Source organism: Anopheles arabiensis, chromosome 2, assembly GCF_016920715.1.
Source record: "Anopheles arabiensis isolate DONGOLA chromosome 2, AaraD3, whole genome shotgun sequence".
Lineage (NCBI taxonomy): Eukaryota > Metazoa > Arthropoda > Insecta > Diptera > Culicidae > Anopheles > Anopheles arabiensis.
In genome coordinates, this window is record NC_053517.1 from 101786970 (window position 1) to 101808692 (window position 21723).

The 21723-nt window shown below is 46.6% G+C and overlaps 1 protein-coding gene across 10 annotated transcripts in view; it reads left to right on the plus strand.

Annotated features, from left to right (window-relative positions):
* The window catches only part of LOC120896787 (potassium voltage-gated channel protein Shab), a 101189-nt gene that overhangs the window by 32657 nt on the left and 46809 nt on the right, over nt 1–21723 (plus strand). Inside the window, exons 2-3 of one of the 10 annotated variants that reach the window (XM_040301221.1) lie at nt 1203–1340; nt 21710–21723. The exon at nt 21710–21723 is cut by the window's right edge and continues 459 nt beyond it. The exons of 8 other annotated variants lie outside the window; for them this stretch is intronic. The gene's annotated coding sequence lies outside the window, so the exon portion shown is untranslated. The remainder of the gene's footprint in view (nt 1–1202; nt 1341–21709) is intronic. One more of the 10 variants, XM_040301220.1, reaches the window with a different exon arrangement.

The following is a 21723-nucleotide window of genomic DNA, read 5'->3' on the forward strand; positions in this document are numbered from 1 at the left end:
TCATTTTAAATTCATAATCATACACGCAAGAGGAGCTGCAGTTCATTTCGAAGAGAGCTAGATGAAGAGGGGTGGTGCACACAAAACAGCTAAAATTCAATTTCATACTCTGTACTAGCACGCTCTATACTAGAAGTTATGCTAGAAGGATGCAAACAAAACAAAAAAAAAACCCCATCAACCTCCGAGGGATTGTGCTTCACTCATTAAAACTCACAAAACTGCACACCAATGGCAGTCAGCAGCACACAGAGAACACGATCCTAACACATGCTCCCGTCGCCGCTGCCACCTCCCTTGTGGGGTACGCACAGAGAGGGAGTCTGTTTGCATAAAAAAAAGGATGTCGTGAAACACAAAGGGCTGCCAAACGGGCGGATGTTAAACACAAAAAGGCGAGTGGCGAGTGTGTGGAGTGTGAGAAGGTGTGGTTGGCTCGATTGTACGTTTTGTGTTTGCCGTTTCGTTTCATGTGCGCGCTTCGCTAATTTGTATGGAAAGTTTTTCAATCAGACTCTAACAACAGCTGCTTCTGGTGCTGTTTGCAAGGGGGTTTTTTTTGTACACAAATTTCGAGCTCTTGTTGTACGTTTTTTTTGGCTTGGTAGCTTTTTTTCTTCGGTTTTGCTTCACAATAATTATAACACATTTTATGTATGTGTTTGTGTGAGTATCGGACTATAATGAGTGTGTGAGTTGTTCTCGAAAAAAGAAAAAAAAAACAGGATTGCGCTCGATTCTCTTTTTAGTGCAAACTCTTTGAGGTTAAACGAACTCCTTGGACATGGGTAAATGTTCGTGTTTAGCTAACGATTGTGTGTGAGTATTAATTATTCAATTGTACGGCTCCAACATCCATCTAACTCCGTGTTGAAGTCGTCGATTTTCTCGTCCAATATTATGACCTTGTCGATCATATTGACCGGGGGGGTCAGGGCCAGCTGAGCAAAAAAAAATCTAATTGTAATCGATAAACCGTGCTTAAGGAATGAAAAATACGAGTCGAGTTTTGCTTTGTTTTTGGGTCCTGTTTTTGAGCACAAAAAGTTGAAGACATATTAGCTGAATTAAATATGAATATCATCAAGTTTTGCTGCACTGTAAAGCGTATGTTATGAGCTACCGTTTAAGTTTCTTCGCTTGCTCAGTTCAATTTATTAATATTATTCCTTATTTGCATCCTCTCTTTTCACCTCCCACAGGTAAGTTCGAAGGCGTACCATCAAGGTAGTGCGTACGTCGGCCAGGTTCGGTCAACCCTTCAACGATTCATCCCACGGCACGGCCTTCCACAGTAAAACTTCCTCGTTCATTCCCCACAGCCGCCGCTTGGCAGTTTGGTAAGCGTGTCCAATACACCTTGTAAGCTCTTCGCAAAACCGTTTGCCCACTCAGCCACTTTCGCAGGCACTGAAGTGCTTCTTGCTCAACAGCGCTGATTGAATGGCGCGAAATTATTCATAGAAATTCGGTACGCTGCCTTTCTGGCAGGCCCTGCTTTCCTGCTCCACCACGACGGTGCAATCTTATCCCAGGCGAGGGTCGCTCTGCACGACAGAGCCGGGTTGGTGGGCTGCGAGTGATTGAGAACGAGGGAGAGAGAAAGAGAGAGAGTTATTATGGAAAGGTTCACCATAGCTTCCACTACTATCGAGACTTTCAAGGGTTGAACCCCTGAACTTTACCCGTGGTTTGCCCCGAGGTCTGATTGGTCTGGTTCGGTACACATGCTAGGCTGTGCTGAGGCCTAAAATGGTCCGAACCGAAATAGCACCACCATCGAACTTATTTGCATACTTTTGTGTAAATTTTGTGGCAAAGAAATAACCTGCTTTTCGAGCAGCAGCAGCAACAGCAGCAGTATGCTAAAGTAAGGTTGTCTTGTTTAACGTCCTGTCGATGTGGAGGGTAGGCAGAAGAGTTATTAGGAACAGCTCGGCTAGAAGGCAGTACATGTCGAGGATAAATTTAGACCCTTCACGGCCATGTTTGGGGCGAACGAAAAAGGTAACTGACAAGTTGAACCAGATTCGAAGTTGATTGAATTTATTTCGACCCACTCAAACTTCAAATTAAGAAGAATTCAAGAGGTCGATAATTCTACGTTCACTCTGCTTAGACAGTGAGAGCAGTAAAACAAAATCGCAAATGTTTTTGTTTGCTGTTGTTTGATCCCAACACACGCGGTAGTTTTATATTTCACACGAGCCCGGTTTTACGGTGGCTACGTGATGTTGGTGACGAACAGCTTCTTTCTTTATCGTGCCAAGAGCTCCAGTTGGAGTGAGTAGGATGGGGGAATAGTGGTGTGTGTTGTCTTCCTTGCATTTGGATTCGTGGCCGTGTGCGATGTGTTCCCGCTTTGGTACTGGGCTTTGGAGCTGGGTTTACTGCTTCCGTCATGAAACTGACTGTTGATTAAGGGCAACAGGCAGCTATTGCTGGGTGTGGATGACCGTTACTCATAAAACTGGACGTCACACGTGTTCCTTTTCCCGTGGCTGCACATGAAGGTTTTGCCAAACGTGAAAGCATCGAAACCACGGGATCATTAACGTCAGCGGCTATAAAAACTTCTCAAAACAGACCGCTCTCCAGGGCGTTATGGTACACGTCCAAATAATAATCACCTGACGCTTAAGCTGTTGAAGAGTTTGTGTTGTGTTTAATATTCAAGTTACTTACGAGGTATGGAGCTTCAAACTACAAGAAACAGTCGTTCCATATGACTGACATGACTAACTCCACAGAATGTAGCAAAGTGAGATGATCATACAATGATCCTCCTGAGAAGATCAATCAAGATATGTTTTTCATATGAAGACAGCGATTTGATAAGGTTCTGAATACTGGAACTTCAAACGTGTCCTCAAGATAACATAAACACCTTACGTCACTTATACATGTTTCATCCTGAGGACCATTGTTATCTGGTTGATCAATTGATGAACTTTCAGATTTCAGGCTTATGTTTTGCACTGATGTTTTCCAATGATTTAGTTGCCATAACCTAGTAGTACCTCGAGCGTTTCATCCTGAAGTAAAGGAATAAACTCTTCTAAACAGCTAATTTCCAAAACAGAGATCCATACTCCTCCTGGAGTATTTGGGGGCCAAAGTTTCTTCTGAAATTGGCATTCTATACTGTTAGGCTATGCCGGATCTTCAAAACTAAGGTTATGTTTTTGTAATTGTCTTTAAAACTTGTCGTAATAGGCCATTATGTCATATCAGATTATTGCTAAACTTACTACTACATACGTATCTCTGATAGTTTCCATCTATCTTCCCAAAGTATGAGACAAGGTTAAAAAAAAAAACATCGTAACAATATGTCCATCTCATTCTCCAGAAAAGACTTCCAGATTTGAACAAACAAAAATTCTGTTGAATCACCATATTACCAATGTTTGCAGAATATAGTTAATTAATTATTCACCCAAAATAAAACGTATCTCTCGACTAAATATGGCCTTTTAATCTGCACCAACACTTGTGGACGATACTGCTCTGTGAACTTCCTGCTCCATACGTGCTCGCAACTTACTCTTCCAAAGCGTACAACAGGAGACCACTCACACCTAAACTTTCTGCACGCTCTCGGCAGAGCCGGGCAGCATCCGAGATTTTAATCAACAATTTAAATTTTTGCCTCCTCCGTGTAACGCCCGCCCAGCTGTTGAAGGATGGGACTGTGGGGCCTTTTCCTGCTCACAAACCATCATCCGCAGCGTGTGTGCAGAGGTGACCGTGGGATATACGGTCGGCTGTTCGACCATGTGGCTCGTTGGTATGTAAATGAAGTGCGTGTTGATGACGTTACGGACTAACAAGGCCTCAAGAAAGGTGGCCCGGGTCAAATGGGAACAACTAAGAAGCGCCCTAGACATCCGCCCGTTAACACGCCGTGTTGCTCACCTGCAGGCTGTGCTCCGTGGCAGGCTGTGGCCATCTAGCTATGATTGAGGCACACCGATTAAGGCACACGGAGGGGACATTTATTATGATCAACTAAAGAAGATAGAGCTCACTTTCAATTTCTCTCGTTAAAAAAAAACACACACACACAAGCACTTCACACCTCACCGTCACCGGCAGGTGTGTCCGCTCCCATCGTCTTCCATTGCAGCTCATTGACAGAGCACCGGGGCCACACGAGAGCACAAGTGCCACCAGCGTTTATTCTCGGGTGCGGTGCGGGCTGATGCCACGCTTGACGATGATGATGGGCATCGTCACGTAATTGAAAATTAATTTTCTTCAGCACAAGTGCCATCGTCCCTGGCTCCTCGGGTGTGCCCAGGATCCCCTGCTATCTGTCTGGTGGCTTAAGATGGTCCTTATCCTGCCAACGGGCTCCTCTCCCCGTTGCTGCATGGCGGCACACTACTGCATGGTAAACGGTAATAGCGCGCAAAGTTTTATGCTTTCAAGTGGTTGGCTGGGCCGTCACCGTCGCCTTTGGTGGCAACTTTTGCCTTCCTAATCCGACGACTGCTGGCAGCAGTACCAGCAGCAGCAGCAGCGGCAGAGCTCATTAGCCCGCAGTGTGGCACTGTTTCCCTGGTGTTTGACGGAGGGGCAACGATAGGATTCGGAAGACGCTTTTTATTGTTAATTGCGTTGGTGAAGCTGGTGAAATGAGAGAAGCTCGGTGAAGTTTGGCATCTAACGCGTGAGGGGGCGGGGCGTCGGCAGGGGAATGGTTGGAGCAATTTTCGCTAACGTTTCATTTCGCTTTAGCTCTTTTCACTCATTTCGGTTGCTTTGCCTGCCCGGCATTGCCGTCAGCATTATGTTTCAGAACCATTGCCGCCTTAATATTTGTCGCGAGCAAATGTCAAAAAGGTTAATAAGGCAACGGATTGTTTGTGCTGTTGGGTATACGCTTTGTGCGCCATTTTCCTTAAAGCGGTTAAAGTTTTACGCTGTGATGTTGGCTGAAGTGTTTTCATGTTTTGTATTCAGATTGAAATTATTTTTAATTAATTTTCACTTCAAATTAAGTTCATGTTTTAAACTCCCAACAAAAATACAGCTCCTTCGCCTTAATTATGTCCGTCAAAGCTTGTTACGTGTCTCCAAGATGCATTTCATTGCATTCTCCCCCCCCCCCCAGACACACACACACACTTTGCTGCTCTACTTAAACGACACCGTGAAGTGTGTTACAAGATTTGCAAAAATGTCACTCCCGTGTACGCGACACGTCGCTGTCCGTAACGTTGATTGGGCTCGAAAAATGTGTCACCTCTTAGGGCAAGGCATCCCAATCGCAGCCGTCCATTGCACAATGCGTTCTCGACCGTGTGGCTGTGTATATTGTCACTTGTTTGTTCTATTCGGTGTCAGTTATAGAGAAGAACAGCGGCAAAAAAAAAAATCCCGCAACGCATCAATGCAACCTCTCCCGGTCGCGGTGCACTGCCATAAAGAAGTTGTGTCAGGGAGGGCGAACTAAAAAAAAAAACACGAAACGAGCATAAAGAAACGGACAGCCATTCAAATCATCTAAGCTCTATTTCTTGTCTGCCTCATCTGCACCTCCCCGGGGAATGCGGCCGTGTGGAAAACGGTACCGCACGGCCGCCGTCAGGTTCGTTTGTTCTCAAACGTGTGTGATGACGCAGTGTGCGCGCGCGTTCGCACTTCAGTGTCACTTACTCAAAACGTCATTGGAAGCGTGTCTTTATGTGTGTGTGTTTGTTTGTCACATGGCATGATATCCCATCGAGACATGAGCAAGAGACACGGCCAGGCCATTGCGAGTGCGGAGGTTTGCTCTCTTTTGCCTCTTGTTGTTATGATTTTGCCCTCATGCTCACAGACGAACCTCTGATGATGGCGAATTGTGCAAGTGATGATTTAAAATTAATGGGTTAGTTTCCCATGGCAACATTTCACTTCCTACTGGGGGAGGATGTCGTGCAAAAATCTCTAGTTTCACCATTCCTCTAGTGTAACATATGTGCGGTGTGTGTTAAGTTGTCCCACACACCGTTTAATTACCCCGTCCAACAATGTTGCGCGAGCATTGCGCAGCTATTTTGATGACTTTCAAATTACTCTGGCTAATTTTGTAATAACATCGCGTTTGAAATATTCTAACTGTTTCAAAATAGCGCCAAGAATGTGGCGTAATAATTTATGCTCACTATCAATGATATGTTTCATCACTACACATGTACCAACCATAGGCTCCACACTCCATCAGCACCGGTTGATTATCATGATTGTCTGCAGATTTAAACACACTCAAACACATTTGAATTCCCTTCTCATGAAGCATGAAGCTCCTAAAAGTGGTGCTTCCCTCCTGCTCAGCAAAGGGTATCATCTCTCCAACACCTTCTCGATGGCTTCCACTAATACAACCTGAGCATGGTGGAAACTCTACCACCAGAGCATCATTACGATTACCTTTCCGTACAACAAAAGCGATAAGGGGGAAACAACTTTGCTTCATTTGTAATTTTGTGTGCCTCCCGCCCACGACCTTACAGGTGTATCAGATTTCTTTCCCCCTGCAACGGTACGGGGTGGCGATGTACATCTCGTTGGCTGTCGTGTAACGCAAAGGGGAGCGTACACACTCTCTGCCACGAGCTCAATTATCAGTTTCGTTGCTGACTGTGCTGATGAAGACGATGCGAAGGGACTGGGAAGAACGTATATCCCCATTCCCCCCATCATATTTTCCAGCTCGCCGCGGCAACGAGAGAGAAAGTGTGAAGATGATGTTTCTTCCCATCAGGACGCTCGTGATGGACTCGTGATTTGATGTTCTCTTTTTTCTTTTCTTTCTGCTGCTACAAGCTGCCTACTTACTGCCTCGAAAAGGAGTCGATATGCAAATTTAATTCTCTTGCATCCGCACTTGACGCTCTCCTCGTTCGGTGTGCTTGCTTTGTGCCGCACGTGTGCCGTACATTTAGACAGTTCCTTCGGAATATATGTAAAAATATCTTTGAGCCTGCTGGAATGTGTATTGTGCGCAAAAAGGGTACAACGGAGTACGGTGTAACTTGGCTGTTTCGTTGAATTTGTATTATTTTTATTTCCCAACTCTTGTAAAAGTGCCGTTTCTTGTGATGTCATTCTTTGGGGAATATCTTCTTGAAGCCAGCAAAGCATAATTCCATCCCCACTGCCTCAGTCAAGCCTTTTGATGGAAAATATTTTCTCTGTTCACGAAACACTCGAAGCTCCTGCCGAAACATCCTGCCACGTCCAAACGCCCCTCCGAAAACCTTATATACACGCACCTGCCCTCGATAATCTCGATCCTTTGATGCGTTCTCATCAGGAGCACGCGCGCGCACCCTTTGGCCCAGCTCCCAGTCGCAGCCGATAGCCACTTTTCCTCCCAGCCGATTAGAGCGCGCAGAGCAACAATTATCATTGACGTCATCGAGGCAACGCAACACAACCCTCCCTGCCACGTGAAAAGGATTCCGCTGCGGCTCACATCACATCATAGCTCCCTCTCTTTCCGCACGTGTGCGGCCGATCCACGCCCTGGTAGCACTCGTTGGCAGATTTCTGTTTGTATGAAGGGATGAATCGACAAGAAGCAAGGGGCAAGGGAGGAGAAGGAGCAGCGATGAAACTGGGGTATTAAACCAAGTTTTTCTTCCCTCGTTTCCGCGCACTCTCTCAGCAGCGAAACGTCACAACTATGACGTCATACAGCCGGCGCTGCGTGGGGAATGTGAGGCGACGGCCACCACCCGCTTCGGCAGTGTGTGTTGAGGAAGGGCGGTACGGTTTCGGCCGGATTCTGCGCACTGCCCAACAGCCGCTTTGGCAATGTTGTGATCCCTATTTGCACACTCCCTCCTCCCCTCCCTCTCTGGGGACCGCACTACACCCGCCCCAATGGCAGACACCATGAGTGTGCGAAAAGCACATTCCTTTCCGCGTGTGTCTGTGCGTGTGTGTGCGTTGGTGTTTTGCTGTACCGAGCAAATTGCCCTTCGCCCATGAGCTGTTTCGTCTTCACCTTAACCATGACCACCTGCTACCCGTGAGGACATTCATGCCGTCGTCACGGTGTTGTGTGTGTGTGACGTGAGTTTGCAGTTCTTGTGAAGAGAGACACCCTCACACATGTGCACACACACACACATAAACACACACAAAGGTAGACTAAAAGAAAGAGAGAAAGTGCACACAAGTCGTTTAAAACACTAGTTGAGTTCTTCGCCATTGGAACTTCCCGAATGTTCTGCATCCCCTTGGTTGTATTTTTCGACCATTCGACTTTCTGCATCATCCTGCCGCATACGAGCCTTAATTTTGTGCATTTGTAATGACAACAAACCAATTTTAATGACTGAATTGCTGATGACCGTTTTCTAATCAAGCCGGGTTGATTCCTTTTGTTTCACAAAAAGTTAATCTCACAAACTCTCAGCATCATCAGTACCAACAGACTCACCGACTCACAGCTCCATCTCACTGAAAGCTTCGCTCAGTTCTCACCAGGCACGGCCAAGCATCATTACCAATACAGGCTTACGGCAGCGGAGCCAGGATAATTGTACTCACTCTTTGTTTTCTGCCAAACACCGGTGTGTGTGAGTGTGTGCGAGTCAATGTGTGGGTGTGTTTGGATGATGTTTTGCCATGCCGCTCCCACACAGTCGCACGCCACTGTAGTTTCGTTAAGTTTTCACACAATAATATCCTTTTCCTCCCCCCGTATTCGTTCACTTTCTATCGCACACACTCACACACTTGCTCGCTCGTTCCCCCCCCACCCCTCCTGCTCTCCATTGTCTCGCGCGTGATACCCTACCGCTTGGCGCTATGCGTGCGGCATAATAATGAAGGCCCCACCTTAATTTTGGCCGATTTTTCCGAACTTTGTGCACGAACGTGCCTGAAACCGCACACGCGGTCCAACGGTGATGAGATTTTTGCTGCCACACACGCATACACACACACACACTTTTCCCCTGAATTGCTGTACGGGTGGGTGCTGTGGCTCGTTCGATAACTGCCTGCAGTTTGAGGTGGTATTTTAAACGATGGTATGAGCCTGACGAGAAAGAGTTGTGATGAAAATTGGAGCACTTTGAAAAGTTCGTATGATGAAAGAGCCGTATCGTTCGTTGATTTAACTGGTATTGTGTGCTGCCACCGTTGTAAAGAAAGCAAACGGACTGAAGTTATTAAAACATAATGTCTTTTAAATTAAAAAAAAGCTGGAACAAAATTTTATCCCTTTGGTGAAATACTGAACATCGTTCACAAAATCGTTCATTCAACCTTTTTCCCGCGGCTCCACCGTGTTGATGTGACCATTGAAGCGCTTGATGCAAATTTCCTGCAGGACTACGTACGCTTCCACGGCAAAGATGAAGTGAGGCCAGAAACGATATAATCCATTAAGGAAGTACGTGATGATCCTGTATGGGTAAACATTAGAGCTAGCTAGAGCAGAGGATGAGGCGGAACAACAACAACAAAAAAACAGACGCAAACACTTGTCGACGCACGGCGTTGGTGTATGAACACGTGCCATCCCGTTTTTGAGCGAAAATAATCGATTTCGTTTCCTCACACCACTCCGTTTAATCTGTGGAAGAAGATTATTGCTTCGATTTTTTGCTTTTTCTATCCCAAACCCAATTTCTACCCCATCCATATCCGGTGAGGCGATGTGTTTAGGAACATAAATTTAAGCAACAGCCATTACGATACAGCCCGATAGCCCGAATTCGAACACGAAGATAAGCCAAAGATGTATCTCGATGTGTGTGAAGGCGCCGTCATTCATGCAGAGCGATAGGGAAAATTACGCCCGCATTGTAAGCACGTGTTAATGGGATATTTCCCCCAGCCCCGTGAGCTCAATCAAATTTTCCCCTTGCACATAATTGGCTTCCGTTCAGCGGCAGAAAATGGACGATAAAAAAAAAAACACACACACACACACACTTTTTTGCTTTTATGGATGAATAATAATTTGCTACATTGAAAGAAAGAGAAAAAGAGACCTAAGCTCCTTTACAACCATTTGCCATTTATCATACACTTGCTAACGAGGATTAGCAGTAGTGCATTTGATCTGTGTGTGTGTGCGTGTGTGTGTGCCTGTAGACTCAAGAGGGTTTTAGGCTAATGGCCAATTTGCTGTCAAACCTGTTCTGTCTGACCACCACGCGACAAGTGTCAGCGAATTAAAGTGTTCGTTCGGCAAATCCTTCGCTTGCTGGGAGGTTTTCTTGCGCCCGTGCCGGTCGGCAATGTGTCCGCCCTTAATGCCCGGTCTGAATGTAAAAGCGGCTTATGACGAAATTCCTTCCCTTCAACTCTAATCCTGCAAAACATGCAGCACCGGAACCGCGGACCGGGGAAAAGGGAAGGGAATGCAAAAAGTGAAAGCGAAAATACACAAATAACCAGAATAAAGAAATTGAAGAAACATGAGAAGCAAAAGTAGCGAGAAAGAAATAAAGAAAGAAAGAAAGAGCGAGAGAGAGAGAGAGAGAGAGCACGTTTTAATGCACTTGAAGTGTGATCAATTTTCAAGAGCATTTGCAACGAGACGGAACGGATTTACTCGATTGGCGATTAGGGCGGGCCTTAGTTTCCACCACGGCGACGATGACGATGAATGCGAGCGTATTTTTAGTTCGGTGGTAGGTTCGATGTCTGCACCGAAGCTATTCAAACGCTGCTGACATTCATTTTAGGATTGGTATGTTTTTTTGTTTGTTGTTTTGTTTTTCGTTTTCCTGCTATTCAATCGTTTTCTGGGGATTCGAAACACACTCACTGCGATCCGATGACAGCAGTAGCTGCATTGTGTTACGCCTGGCCGGGTTCATTTTCATTCGATTTCATTGCCAGTTTGATATGCAACAAATGGAGCATCGAATCAACCGAAACCGGTTTTTGTTCGGCCGGTTTACCCTGAAGTGCCTTGGTGCGGGCAGAGAGGAACGTTTTCAAATCGATTTAGATATTGCTTTGAAGTTCGAGTGTTGTTAAAGGAAGAAAAAAACCTTTTATTAAAATGTATGAATTTGAATCTTTCCCATCAATAACCATGCGTCTCCATGACCATGCGTCTCCATGGTCGACCCACTCCTCGCAAGAGCAACCAGGCGTCTCCATGCGCCTACAAAGTCCCCAATATTATGATCTATTTCCGTTTGGGACATCACATAATGCATAGATTTACCCTGCCTACACTACCAATTAATCAATAACCTTGCCTTTGATCCGGTTGGTTGCAGTTTGTTATTATTGCGGGTGCGTTTGGGACGATGCACGATGCGTCACATCAAAGCGCAACCGGGCTTGGAAATAGGCTTAGCCGAACCTCTGGACAGTATTCCATTGCCGACCAGCTTCAACAGCGTTTCAGCATGCTGGCCGTAAAACTATAAACACTACTCATGCGGGCTATAAATATTCCATTCACCATCGCTTTCAAACCCGCCCAAGCAGTCTTCCAGTGTGCTAGCTTGAGAAAACCCCCCGCTTCCAATTGGGCGGCCTGGCTACCGGGAGCATGTGTTCAGCAAAACTACGCATCAGAGCATTGGATGCCGTTGGCAGCAATTATTGTCATAAAGTTTTGTAAATAGAAAACAGCCGTGTCGTTTCATTGGCTTCTTTTTCCCTCCCTGTACGGCTCGCTGTACGGCAAACATGCGGTCGAGGGGACCACTTGTTGTGCGGGAAACACACAGGAAGGAAGGGAGAGTGGTGAGTGGAGCACACGTGCGAGGTTTGGAGGGAGAGATCACATTAGCAAAAACTACAAGTAAATTAAGAACCTGTGTGTCTCGGTCGTAGAAGAAGGTTACTCGCGATCGTTTCGAATGGTATACGATCATTGGGGGCCCGTGTGTGTGTCAAGGACGATACATGGCGACTGTGGTCTGTGCGGCCTCTGCACTGCTCTTGCGCTCGCTCTCTCTCACATGGTGAATGAGCAATAAGGTGGTTTATAGTACTGTGTCACACGCTACCATCTGCAGACGACGGGGAGAGGGTTGTAATCTTCTGGGACCGAAAAAAAAACACACACAGGTATAAATACAAATCTCACTCCATCGCACTCACACACACGCATGCTGGCAACACGTCACTTCGGATGTGACACTCGCAGACGGGGGCAAAAGACCAAGCGGGAGGTGAAAGTTTGACACACACACACACACACACTGTTGACGTCGTCAAAAGCAAATATCGCACCGGCTCCCTTCTGTGAGGTGATGTCACGAGCGACGGCTTTTGTTGTTGTTGCTTCTTTCGTGCCTCACCCATGTCGCAGTTAGCTGTGTTTCTTCGTGGAGACACCCCACATACATCTGTAATGCGTAGAACCACCCGGTCGCCTCCCCGCCGCCCATGACTGGGCTGTTCGTGCACAACATCCGATAAGCGATTCTCACTCGCGAGAAGATCACAGATCACGCTAAGCCAGTGGAGGACGGGAGGTGAGGCCACTGCGTTTGTTGCCAGCGTCGATGACGAAGAGGACGTCGGCTGCAGCGTTTGATTGATGCGGATGTTGAAGTGAGGTTTTATAAATAAATCCACCCGCATTCTCCGGCGTGTTTGTGTGTGTGCGTGTGTGTGTCTCCAGTCGCCATGTGAAGCACATGTTCTGCTGCCCCTTCTCCCCTTGCTGCGAGCTACTTTTCCCTCGCTACCCTGGGGTCGGTGGCGGATTTTGTTTCAAAGTGGATGATTCAAAATTCAATCTGGTTGCAAATATTTGCCCAGCTCCGTCATCTGCTCCGCGTCGGCGAAGGACGGCACGGTAGCGCACAAATGTGTCTTGGCACCACCCTCACGCCGCGGACGCCCCTCGCAGCATGTGGGAAATGTATGATGCATTAGCCAGCAAGCGCTGCGATGATGATGCGGGTATTGATGGGATCCATTTCTCGGGGTTGCCTTCTGGTGTCGGCTGCTGGGATGATGGGAAAGGCACGGCAAATGTATGGAACGCTTGTAATGGGATCGGGATCGCTTGTTTGTTTGTCCTTATTCAATTAATGTTTTTTTTTTTCTTCTTCTTAGGAAAAGCCGAATGCCAAGGGACGGTCAAGGCCAATGAGGATGAACGAGCACACATTGATTTCTTGCATTGAAAGCTTTGTTGAATTATTTCATCTTTTTTGCTAAAATGAATTGTTGCACCGGTTTGCAATATTTCATGAGTTTGGAAATGTATCACCTGGCACTCACAGTTGTGATTAAACAAACGCCCACTGTCTAGGGGAGGTGAAGCTGCTTCTCAGTGCTCCGGACGCGGTTTTGCCAGCGTACAAGCTCATTAAAACTAATGCTTCGGCATAAACAAATGGTTTTTACCGACCATTCGTACCGCCATACCGCTGTCCCGGGTTGCCGCAACTTGTTTTCCCACACCCGCAAGACGAGAGCAAATTCTATAACCATTTATCTTCCTACCCTAGCAGCAGGAAAGGACAGATTATGCGCAAGACAGCCAGCCAAACCACGGTTTACCGCCAGTGGCCGAAACTTGAAACTTCTTTCCTTGCCCGTCCCAGTTCCCGTACCGATTTCAAGATTGAGAACGATTCTTCCGCTCAATCGTAAGATAGTGTGTTGATAAACAAAACAATTTATCCGTCCGAAGAGAGGAGGGTTTGTACCGCACTTCCGCGCGCGCCCCCTAAGGGGTGTAAAATGTTCGAATTAGTTCATGTTTCAGTGACACGCCATGACACAAAAGGGGTTGGTTTGAGGTCGGCCAACGACCAACCAGCGCTGTTTTACTTTAACGACGGAAACTTCCTGATGGAGACGACCAACACAGGGGTTTCGGTTGGCTCATCACACCGGGAGGCGCAGTCTTTTCACCGATAAAAAAAAAACACGTGGGGGGGGGGAGAGGACGCACACGCACTTCGATTAAGCACAGCTGGCTTCGGTTTAATGAGTTGTGAGAAGAGCCAACGGTGTGAGATAAATTTAGTCCCCTCGCCCCAGACTCTCGCTTTTTACGCGTTCGAAACGCCGCCAGCTGTTTCGAGGTTGTTTTTTCAACAACCACCCCTCCCGTGTGGTTGGCACCACCCCTCGGGGCGCCGTCTCGGATAGGGCAAGGTATTTCTTTACGATATGGTGTTGGGGGAGGGTGGGGGGGGAGGACTGGTAGTGTAAGGGCGTCGCCGACCCAGCGCGATCGCGTCAAAGTCATGGCGATCAATTTTCGATTCGACCGGGCGTGGCTGCAGGTTCTTGAACCTGACATTGGCCACCGGTTCTTAAATTAACATTGGCAAGCGAGTGGGATCACTTGTTGAACACACACACACACACACACACGGGTGGACAGTTTGTTTATTAGATTTTGTTTCACATTGGTTTGCGGGTGTGTAGCACAATGTATTACAGCGCTAAAGATAGGACATTGAGTGTTCAAACATGTCTAAATGGAGTGCATTCATCTGGGTCCTTATCGCGTAATACACATACTGTAGTTGTTCACGTAGCCAATGTCGTGTTATCAACAGTATATTGAATGTAGGGATTAGTTTTTATTGACCACAAATCATCGCCACCCTCTTCTTCATGCGCAAAAGCAGGCAATTAGACGTTTTAGAATTAGACGAATTTTTAGAAAGCACCTCTTTGGCACACACTGCCGCGATTCCCCACTTTCCCGATGTGTTGTGCTTTGTTGCAAAAAGACATGCAATTTCGGAACGATGCTTCTTTTTCGCACATCCCCATTTTCGCCCCATCGGTGGCCGAGGATGGGGTGCAAATAATGTGAGGCTAATGTGTGTGTGTGTGGTGGGGTTGGTGGGCACAACCAGGAATGCGCTAAAAAACAGGGTCTACGTTAGAAAAAAAAGCAAACTGAACAAATAAGGGAAACCCACAGCAACAACCACCGAATAACCTCCGCTCAGCGAAAGTTATGAAAATGTACAGTCATCAGGGGGTATTGGGCAAATTGTTTTAGGCATGTTCACGATTGACACGTACAAACGATTTGAAAATTGATGAGCTACGAGCAACACGCGCAAGGCAGCAGCGGTTTTTTTTCTGCTGCGCGAAAGTGATTTTCCTTCCCTTCTTTACCGTGTCGGGTTTATTTTCCTGGAATGCTGTAATGGAACAATCCTAAAAAAGAACGGAGAAGGGATATTGTTGTAGGTAGTGGGTTTTTTTCTGCTACCACGTAGGAATTTAAATAGCCCTTTTTTCAAGCCTGGTGTTGAAACGGCTCTGTGGTGCAGTGCATAAACGTACCAACTGGTATCTGATCGGACGGGTACAATTTTCTTATTTGAATCGTAACAAATGACAAGCGCTTAGTATGGTTCTTATGAGACGCGCATGAGCCGTTATACATGGGAAGAGACAGAGTAACAGAGGCCATAATAAAAGAGGTCACTATGGCATAAAGACAATATGAAATAACAAAACCTGAATTCTTCCACTGTTTGTTGATTTCCAATAACACATCTACGATGTTTAAACCAATAGAAATCATTCAGCTGTTTTTAAGATACCCATCTTCCCTTTTATTGGCAATATTTCGATTTAGCCTCACCATATCAGCACCAACCAAAACATTAACTTAGCTCTGCCCTCGTCTTTCGGCGAAAAATGAGTTCGATTCGCATCAAACACACTGCTGCAGTTCTTTTAGCCGACAAATGAGCCCGTAAAGTAGTTCCAATAGAACGATTTCTCCCAAGCAGCCTTTTTTTATAACCCCGGTGTCTTTTTCCAGACCGAAACCAATGAATGCCGCTGCTCCATCGGAACGAAGCTAAATAATGCCCACACATAAAGCAAGCGACTGACAGTCTCTGACCAGTGAGATAAATTGGTTTCTGATGTTTGCATTTTTGCCGTCCAGATTTTTTTTTGTTTGTCCAATGTTCACGCGATTTTAGCAGAAGGAGCTGGTGTTTGGCTAGTTGGTTTTTGCTTCTCCGCTGGTTTGTGTGATTGTTTGCTTTCACGGGGTTCGCAAATCCCTGCGGATGCCGCGGGAACAAGATCTTACCACGGTGATTGTTGTTATCTACCCATAGGGTGTGTGCTCTCTCTCTCTCGGCATATATTCGTGGTTGTTCAGTGAGCTTAACTTGCATCCATTTATTTATCGGCTTCAGCGTTGCGGCGTTTTTTGTTCTTTCTTACAGACAGAGTCTGTATTTTTTTTCTTTCTCCCTTCGGTTCCATCCTGCAGCACTGGTAGGGCACGCGTTTGTATCGGTGTTTCGGTCTGCTCTGCAAACAACTTTTTATGTAACAGCTCGTTAGCGCCGGGAACTGAAGCCGCCAGCGAGACAAAGCAACAGCGAGAGAAGAGCCATTCCGATAGCCTTATCTGCTGAAGCTCATCATCCCCGGGCACCACCGGCCGGGTTCTGTTGCATAAGCATTACCGGAGTGGGATTTTTTTTTGGTCACAAGCATCGATAGCTAATGCGTTTGGTACTTTTGGTTAACAAAAAAAAAAAACTATGACCATTGCTTTTTTCTAATCAAGCCGTTTTAGTGGTGTGTCACTCTAGAAGCAACGGGTCGCTTTATCGCAGCGACAAATTTACATCTTTCAGCTGCACTGTGTTGTGTGTACTTTTGGATGGATCTATCGATAAGCGTTGTCGTGTGGTTTGGCATTGTATTAGTAGCGCTGGGATTAGCACACAGTTTGGAAGGTTTAAATTTACCGACAACTTTAAGGCATCATTTAATATTCAACAGAACGAACCGACAGCAAATGGGGGAACATTCACACACAATTTTGAAGCGGACTGTGAAAAGAGTAACGATTCCGTTCTGTTTCCCCCCTTCGACCATCCACACCGCATATGTCATGAGGAGAGCACTTCAATTCTGTCCCTGCGCTCCGTCCCCCAGAGGAATTGGGGAGTGCGTTTGGGTACACGTTCGATTGAAATTTTCCATGGAAACGCACGGGTAGCCGCCGCCCTGGCGTCTCCAATTCCCACGGGAGTCGCGCCGCGGGCCGTCCAATTGTGTACGTTGTTTAAGTAGAGAGAGAGAGAGAGAGAGAGAGAAAAAAAAAGAAACAGTCTCATCTATCCAGCACACACACACAGACACACAGCTACAGAGCGTGAGGTGTAATTTTCTGTTGATTCCTGCCGCGCGCCTGTTGTTGTTGTTGCCCCATTCGAACGGAACCACATTTCATGCGGCCACGACGATGATGGTCACCGGTTGGATGTATATTCCGGTAAGCTTATCGATTTCCATCCAATAAATGCCCTCGCCCAACTCCGCACGCAACCGTATACACGGGAGGGAGGAGGGAGGGGGGGCTGTTTGAGGTGTACATCGTAAACTACACCCGCGGCTTCCATTCCCCGCCCGTTAAGCTGCCGGGGAAGTGAAGTAAAGCCACACACACAGGCCTTAAAGGGGTTGGGTAAATTGGTTGAAACAAGTTTACGAAAGAGGTCTCCATTCCACAGGCAAAAAGGGGTACGAAGGGTGAAGGGGGGGGGGGGAAGGGGGAAACCGACGACCTGTTTTGAGGTCCTTGGACCAGTGTGTGTGTGCAAAGGGGGGGGGAGATTCGTAAAAGCACGAGCAAGCGATAGAGTGTGAGCCCCGGGCCCCGTACGACATTGCCTAACGCTTTGAGCGACATTATCGTTTCACACACACACACACACACACACACACACACACACACACACACACACACACACACACACAGACACACATACACGGTGTGGTATTGTTTATCTCACGCAAAAAGCCAATCGATAATCGAAATTACTCAAGCCGGTCGGTAAGGAAAAGGGGGGCTCGCCCCGGGGTGCGGAAGGTTAATTATTTTGTAAATTGGAATTACAGTACATCACACTGGCACAGAAGTGCACGACCGCACACACAGAGCGCAGGGGACAGGTCCGAGACACCAGGCTTTTAATTAGGTTTGCATTATAAATTATCTTGCGCGTTTTAAAAGCATGGCCAGCGGCAGCTGCAGAAGGATTGCAGTGTATCGTTTTTTAAATGCTATTAAAACGATGCTTAGAAATAAAGGAGCTCCTTTTCTTCGCTCGATAATTGAATCGATCAGTTCGCTCTTTCTTTCCACCCTCTTCACACACATGCTCAAGTCATCGATGGCTCTCCATTCTTTTTTTTTTCTTCTGTATGTTCAAACCACACTGGCAGCAGCATGGCCTTTCTCAGCAGGCGTCTAATTACCGGGCCTGCTCGCTTTAAACGATCGCAACGGCGCAAAACACAACCAGGCCTGTGACAACCTGTGCAAAAAGACATCCCTTTCCGCTTCAAGCTGCCCATTATGACAGCGAAACATGCATCGGTTAAAGGGCTGTCCGTGTTTCAGTGTGTGTGTGTGTGTGTGTGTGTGTATGTTTTGTTGGCGCTACGCACATTGCAAAAGGGAAGCTGTCCAAAACAAGCAAACAACCACCGTACGGCGGCAGCGTGTCTCCGCTTCTTTGGACGGGGGCGCTGTGCGAAAGTTGGCGTGGCTCCGTGTGAAAGATAGACGAATGATGAAAAATTAAACCTGTCAGTGGTGAATGAAAATGGATATCATTTTCTTCCCTGTGCCTCGGTTGCTCTCGGCTGTTGCTAGCTTCACACGCACAGCTGAGAGCGCACCAACGCGCGCTCGCTGACTACACCTCCCGTGCCCGTGGGTGATGAAACGCGTTTGTGTGTTCGGTGGTTGGCAAAAAGGACACTCTTCCTTTGGTGTTGTATTGGCTGCGCATAACGTTTGTCTTGTTTTTTTTTTGCTTTGTATATGCTGCAAACGCGCAATGTGGTGGTTGCTTGCTTCTTCTGTTGCTGAGGATCTATATTAAAGGCTATCAGTCTTTGGCTGCAAACGACACACGTGTTCGGGTGGTGGTTAGTGACGTTGATAGGCGCACATACACACGCACGCATACGTTCGGCTATTTCTGGTACAGGCTGTGTGTGTGTTTGCAGCTGAATGGCACATTTCTTATAAACGAGATTGAGTTTTTGCTCTTTAATAAATATGTTTCGTGGAACCAGCTACTACTGCGGGGGGGGGGAAATCGACCGGATGGATGTGTGTAGCTGCGATGCCATTTTGTACCATAACCTTTCCGGGCTTGAAGGATGAAGAAGAGTGTATTATATTAGTTTGTTAGGCCCCCACCAAAGCACCTTTTATTAGTTTTTTTCTGGCTTTTTTTGGGATAAGTTAACACTGCCAAAGTGTTTCTGTGTGCGATATAAAAATATGTTTTATTGGACAAACACAGTGGCTTAAGATCGGTTCCATAATAGATTCGAACTTATGGCCTGTGTTGAGACGTTATCAACAGGATTCTTTCTTTCACCCGAATGTACAATAAATATTAGATAGACAAGCGTTTTTTAAGCAACTTTAGTTTATTGTAGAGGCTAAAAATTCAGTCGCTTGGCTCAAGGATACGTGAAAGAATGGCTCACGATCGTAACCTGTGCCACAATCGGCAATTAAATTGCTCATTTTCGTGCAATCGGGACGACTTGGCCCGATCGTTATCAGCAGTTGTCCACACGACTCCACTTCGATAGCGTCCTCTATTGGGATTGTTGTAAAACACTAATGTGCCATCGGATTGACCGTGAATATTTATTTTAATATTCAACAGCCTGTGTTGTATAAGATCAAGCACATCACACCAAAATCACGGGAACTGCTAGCCAAATGAAACGCTAAAAGCTGTGAGCTTGTTCAGGAGGAGCACAAAAAAAGCAAAATTTGCGAAGCTCTCTGTTCGTAAAACAGTAATAACGAAAGCGTTTATCGTCTGCTTATTAAAATGATCGTTGCGTTTTGATTGAAACTTGTTACGGTGCTCCAGCACGTTGTGAATCAAGTGATTAGGAAATTCTGAAATGCCAAAATCAATCACGCTCCAAAAATCGGATTTCCATAACGGGTTTCCCTTAAAACCGTACAATCAACACTAGGCACTAGGAATTACGGAAACGCGCAGTCCGATCCAACGCACGACTGCAAATTAAATCGATTCGGTTCGTCGAACACAGCCCGAGTTTTCTCTCAGCGTTACATTGATCCCTGTTCCCAAGCACACCGATGCTAGTTTCATTCTTCAACCCCGCTTCGCTAGAGAGCCCCCCGCTCGTCATAAAAAAGGGGTTCGCTGCTCATCAAAAATCCTTCCCAGCAACGCGGGCGCAAACCTTTCGCCGCACCGCACCAGGAAGGAAACGGGCAAGCTTACGTTACTCGGCTGCCAGAGACCCAACATTACACGTCCCTCGAACCACCGGCGGGAGGTGGAAATTTCCTCCAACCAACCCGCCACCGAGCAGCAAAACATGCGCAGTCGAACGACGAACCAATAAACTTTTGACAAGGAAAGTGCCCGGCGTGCGAAGAAACACTTGGAAGAGGGAAATGATGCGAGATCCTGCACGATCCTAGAAAGCCCGTTGCGCAACCCTTCCCCCATTCTTCCCAATGTGCGTTGTGTACTGCCCGGGGCAGGGGAGGTAGAACGTGCACCTTATTGTCGAGACGTTTTCATTAAAACTTTACCGAAGCTCTTATGCAATTGGGAACAACCGCTCGATAAAAGGGTTCCAAGCACTCCAAGGCATGCTTGCTGTAGGTTGAACCCCACAGTAGCAGGCTGCTGCACTTGTGTTTCCGGCAGTGTAGTTACGATGCGTGCCGGAGCCGGGGGTTGTAATACTTTACGTTCAATCTGTCTGTTAAGGACACTCGATGCACACTCGACAAACTATAGACATTGCCATCCGACTGGTAAAATCGTTCTTTATTGAATCTTGACTAAACACGCTAGAACCACACACACACACACACACATACATACCGATCAAGGGACCAAGGGCAAGTGTAGACCATCTGTTCTAGCCGTGCCTGGAGTACATCGGGACGTTCGATATCGTCTCATAAATCGAACCACGCTTTCGAAGGGAAAGGGAAGTCAGTTTTATTGCAGTACGTCAGTACTTCCCAGCGAAGGGGGGCTGTAGCAATCGAAACGCAAGCAGCGGGTGTAGGGAATTTTATAAGAAGCATGAGAGGAAGCCCCCACGCACGCGTCAAACCCATCTCCTCCGTTTAATCATCCCGTGGCGAGTCGTTTAACTTTGACCTTTGAAGTTTTGAGACGCCGGTTCGGGAAGTTTTCATGCTCTACTCTACCGCTGTTCGGCAGCAGAACTTGTTGAAGAACCTTGGCAATGTGTATATGTGTGTGTGTGTGTGCGTAGAATTTCTTTCAACTTTCGGATCGATTTTAATATCAGTTTTACTACGCTCACTCATTGGAATTTTGGTGACCTTTTCCGCGCGAAAGAATCGAGGAGAAAGATTTTTGGGAAGGAAAAAGCATTCACACGAAAAAAAAAAGACATAAAACCGGCAGAGGGGGATATTGGGAACCGTGGTGATGGCCATTGGTCAATCAACCCTTTTATGATCGATTTTACGGTTTTGTGGGATGATGGTGGATTTCTTTTGATCTTGCACCATTAAAGTGTACACGCGCCAGTCCGCTTCCGCATCGATTTAGCGTGTATCTCTGTTTTGGGGCGTCTCGTTTGATGTGCCTTGGGCCAGCGTAACCAGATATCTTGGAGTTGTTGCGAACGCGTAATAACGTTTTTTTTTATAAGAGATCAACAGATTAATAGCCCGGTTGTTTTATCGTTTCAGATTGATCCTGTTCC